The following is a 5537-nucleotide window of genomic DNA, read 5'->3' on the forward strand; positions in this document are numbered from 1 at the left end:
TGGCCAATTTGCTAGAAGCTATATGTCACTAGTTGTGTATCATAAAAGAGTCATCCTTACTCCTCCTAGGTGTTATTCGAGATTTCTTAATCCAACCCCAATAACTAGGCATTGGCTACGTTAAGAGAGTCATAGTTACTCGTCCCAATTGCTCACCCAGTCTGCCATTTTTTCTTACTGCGGCCAGTTTGCCAGAAGCGATATGTCACTAGTTGTGTATCATAAAAGACTTATCGTTACTTCGCCCTGGAGTTATTCGAGATATCTTAATCCAAACCACTAGTAACGAGTCATGGCTACCTCAAGAGAGTCATAGTTACTCGTCCCAATTGCTCACCAAGTCTCCCATTTTTCATACTGCGGCCAGTTTTCCAGAAGCGATATGTCACTAGTTGTGTATCATAAAAGAGTCATGATTACTCCTCCCAGAGGGTATTTGAGATTTCTTAATCCAAACCACTAGTAACGAGTCATTGGCTACCTCAAGAGAGTCATAGTTACTCGTCCCAATTGCTCACCAAGTCTCCCATTTTTTCATACGGTAGCTAGTTTGCCAGAAGCGATATGTCACTAGTTGTGTATCATAAAAGAGTCATGATTACTACTAATCCAAAACCCTAGTAACGAGGCATTAGTTATGTATCATAAAAGAGTCATCGTTACTCCTCCATAGGGTTATTCGAGATTTCTTAATCCAAACACCTAGTAACGAAGCATTTGCTAACTTAAGAGAGTCATAGTTACTCGTCCCAATTGCTCACCAAGTCTCCCATTTCTTCTTACTGCGGCCAGTTTGCCAGCAGCGGTATGTCACTAGTTGTGTATCATAAAAGAGACATCGTTACTCTTCCCAGAGGTTATACGAGATTTCTTAATCCAAATCCCTAATAACAAGACATTGGTAACCTGAAGAAAGTCATAGTTACTCGTCTCCATTGCTCACCAAGTCTCCCATTTTTCCTACTGCGGCCAGTCTGCCAGAAGCGATATGTCACTAGTTGTGTATCATAAAAGAGTCATCGTTACTACTCCCCCGGGGGTTATTCGAGATATATTCATCCAACCCCAATAACGAGGCATTGGCTACTTTCAGAGGGTCATAGTTACTCGTCCCAATTGCTCACCCATTCTGCCATTTTTTCTTACTGCGGCGTCTGCCAGAAGTGATATGTCAATAGTAGTGTACCATAAAAAAGTCATCGTTACTTCTGCCAAAGGTTATTCGAGATTTCTGAATCCAAAACCCTAGTAACGAGGCATTGGTTACCTCAACAGCGTCACCAAGTCTCCCATTTTTTCATACTGTATCCAGTTTGCCAGAAGCGATATGTCACTAGTTGTGTATCATAAAAGAGTCATGATTACTCCTCCCAGAGGATATTCGAGATTTCTTAATCCAAACCACTAGTAACTAGTCATTGGCTACCTCAAGAGAGTCATAGTTACTCGTCCCAATTGCTCACCAAGTCTCCCATTTTTTCATACTGTAGCTAATTTGCCAGAAGCGATATGTCACTAGTTGTGTATCATAAAAGAGTCATGATTACTCCTCCCTGAGGTTATTCGAGATTTCTTAATCCAAATCCCTAGTAACATGGCATTGGCTACCTTAAGAGAGTCATAGTTACTTGTCCCAATTGCTCACCCAGTCTGCTATTTTTTCTTACTGCGGCGTCTGCCAGAAGCGATATGTCAATAGTAGTGTATCATAAAAGAGTCATCGTTACTTCTCCCAAAGGTTATTCGAGATTTCTTAATCCAAAACCCTAGTAACGAGTCATTGGTTGCCTCAAGAGAGTCACCAAGTCTCCCATTTTTTCATACTGTATCCAGTTTGCCAGAAGCGATATGTCACTACTTGTGTATCATAAAGGAGTCATGATTACTCCTCCCAGAGGATATTCGAGATTTCTTAATCCAAACCACTAGTAACGAGTCATTGGCTACCTCAAGAGAGTCATAGTTACTCGTCCCAATTGCTCACCAAGTCTCCCATTTTTTCATACGGTAGCTAGTTTGCCAGAAGCGATATGTCACTAGTTGTGTATCATAAAAGAGTCATGATTACTACTAATCCAAAACCCTAGTAACGAGGCATTAGTTATGTATCATAAAAGAGTCATCGCTACTCCTCCATAGGGTTATTCGAGATTTCTTAATCCAAACCACTAGTAACGTGTCATTGGCTACCTCAAGAGTGTCACCAAGTCTCCCATTTTTTCATAATGTGGCCAATTTGCTAGAAGCTATATGTCACTAGTTGTGTATCATAAAAGAGTCATCCTTACTCCTCCTAGGTGTTATTCGAGATTTCTTAATCCAACCCCAATAACTAGGCATTGGCTACGTTAAGAGAGTCATAGTTACTCGTCCCAATTGCTCACCCAGTCTGCCATTTTTTCTTACTGCGGCCAGTTTGCCAGAAGCGATATGTCACTAGTTGTGTATCATAAAAGACTCATCGTTACTTCGCCCTGGAGTTATTCGAGATATCTTAATCCAAACCACTAGTAACGAGTCATGGCTACCTCAAGAGAGTCATAGTTACTCGTCCCAATTGCTCACCAAGTCTCCCATTTTTCATACTGCGGCCAGTTTTCCAGAAGCGATATGTCACTAGTTGTGTATCATAAAAGAGTCATGATTACTCCTCCCAGAGGGTATTTGAGATTTCTTAATCCAAACCACTAGTAACGAGTCATTGGCTACCTCAAGAGAGTCATAGTTACTCGTCCCAATTGCTCACCAAGTCTCCCATTTTTTCATACGGTAGCTAGTTTGCCAGAAGCGATATGTCACTAGTTGTGTATCATAAAAGAGTCATGATTACTACTAATCCAAAACCCTAGTAACGAGGCATTAGTTATGTATCATGAAAGAGTCATCGTTACTCCTCCATAGGGTTATTCGAGATTTCTTAATCCAAACACCTAGTAACGAAGCATTGGCTAACTTAAGAGAGTCATAGTTACTCGTCCCAATTGCTCACCAAGTCTCCCATTTCTTCTTACTGCGGCCAGTTTGCCAGCAGCGGTATGTCACTAGTTGTGTATCATAAAAGAGACATCGTTACTCTTCCCAGAGGTTATACGAGATTTCTTAATCCAAATCCCTAATAACAAGACATTGGTAACCTGAAGAAAGTCATAGTTACTCGTCTCCATTGCTCACCAAGTCTCCCATTTTTCCTACTGCGGCCAGTCTGCCAGAAGCGATATGTCACTAGTTGTGTATCATAAAAGAGTCATCGTTACTACTCCCCCGGGGGTTATTCGAGATATATTCATCCAACCCCAATAACGAGGCATTGGCTACTTTCAGAGGGTCATAGTTACTCGTCCCAATTGCTCACCCATTCTGCCATTTTTTCTTACTGCGGCGTCTGCCAGAAGTGATATGTCAATAGTAGTGTACCATAAAAAAGTCATCGTTACTTCTGCCAAAGGTTATTCGAGATTTCTGAATCCAAAACCCTAGTAACGAGGCATTGGTTACCTCAACAGCGTCACCAAGTCTCCCATTTTTTCATACTGTATCCAGTTTGCCAGAAGCGATATGTCACTAGTTGTGTATCATAAAAGAGTCATGATTACTCCTCCCAGAGGATATTCGAGATTTCTTAATCCAAACCACTAGTAACTAGTCATTGGCTACCTCAAGAGAGTCATAGTTACTCGTCCCAATTGCTCACCAAGTCTCCCATTTTTTCATACTGTAGCTAATTTGCCAGAAGCGATATGTCACTAGTTGTGTATCATAAAAGAGTCATGATTACTCCTCCCTGAGGTTATTCGAGATTTCTTAATCCAAATCCCTAGTAACATGGCATTGGCTACCTTAAGAGAGTCATAGTTACTTGTCCCAATTGCTCACCCAGTCTGCTATTTTTTCTTACTGCGGCGTCTGCCAGAAGCGGTGTGTCAATAGTAGTGTATCATAAAAGAGTCATCGTTACTTCTCCTAAAGGTTATTCGAGATTTCTTAATCCAAAACCCTAGTAACGAGGCATTGGTTACCTCAAGAGTGTCAACAAGTCTCCCATTTTTTCATAATGTGGCCAATTTGCTAGAAGCTATGTGTCACTAGTTGTGTATCATAAAAGAGTCATCCTTACTCCTCCTAGGTGTTATTCGAGATTTCTTAATCCAACCCCAATAACGAGGCATTGGCTACGTTAAGAGAGTCATAGTTACTCGTCCCAATTGCTCAACCAGTCTGCCATTTTTTCTTACTGCGGCCAGTTTGCCAGAAGCGATATGTCACTAGTTGTGTATCATAAAAGACTCATCGTTAATTCCCCCTGGAGTTATTCGAGATTTCTTAATCCAAACCACTAGTAACGAGTCATGGCTACCTCAAGAGAGTCATAGTTACTCGTCCCAATTGCTCACCAAGTCTCCCATTTTTCATACTGCGGCCAGTTTGCCAGAAGCGATATGTCACTAGTTGTGTATCAAAAAAGAGTCAGCGTTACACCTCCCACGGGTTATTCGAGATTTCTTAATCCAAACCCCTAGTAACGAGGCACTGGTTACCTTAAAAGGGTCATAGTTACTCGTCCCAATTGCTCACCCAGTCTCCCTTTTCTTCTTACTGCGGCCAGTTTGCCAGAAGCGATATGTCATAGTTGTGTATCAAAAAAGAGTCAGTGTTACACCTCCCACAGGTTATTCGAGATTTCTTAATCCAAACCCCTAGTAAAGAGGCATTGGTTACCTTAAAAGAGTCATAGTTACTCGTCACAATTGTTCACCCAGTCTCCCATTTCTTCTTACTGCGGCCAGTTTGCCAGCAGCGGTATGTCACTAGTTGTGTATCATAAAAGAGACATCGTTACTCCTCCCAGAGGTTATACGAGATTTCTTAATCCAAATCCCTAATAACAAGACATTGGTAACCTTAAGAGAGTCATAGTTACTCGTCTCAATTGCTCACCCAGTCTGCAATTTTTTCTTACTGCGGCCAGTCTGCCAGAAGCGATATGTCACTAGTTGTGTATCATACAAGAGTCATCGTTACTCCTCCCAGGGGTTATTCGAGATATATTAATCCAACCCCAATAACGAGGCATTGGCTACGTTCAGAGGGTCATAGTTACTCGTCCTAATTGCTCACCCATTCTGCCATTTCTTCTTACTGCGGCGTCTGCCAGAAGTGATATGTCAATAGTAGTGTATCATAAAAAAGTCATCGTTACTTCTCCCAAAGGTTATTCGAGATTTCTTTATCCAAAACCCTAGTAACGAGGCATTGGTTACCTCAAGAGAGTCACCAAGTCTCCCATTTTTTCATAATGTGGCCAGTTTGCCAGAAGCGATATGTCACTAGTTGTATATCATAAAAGAGTCATCGTTACTGCTCCCTGGGGTTATTCGAGATTTCTTCATCCAACCCCAATAACGAGGCATTGGCTACGTTAAGGGAGTCATAGTTACTCGTCTCAATTGCTCACCCAGTCTGCCATTTTTTCTTACTGCGGCGTCTGCCAGAAGCGATATGTCAATAGTAGTGTATCATAAAAGAGTCATCGTTACTTC

Source organism: Schistocerca gregaria, unplaced genomic scaffold, assembly GCF_023897955.1.
Source record: "Schistocerca gregaria isolate iqSchGreg1 unplaced genomic scaffold, iqSchGreg1.2 ptg000294l, whole genome shotgun sequence".
Lineage (NCBI taxonomy): Eukaryota > Metazoa > Arthropoda > Insecta > Orthoptera > Acrididae > Schistocerca > Schistocerca gregaria.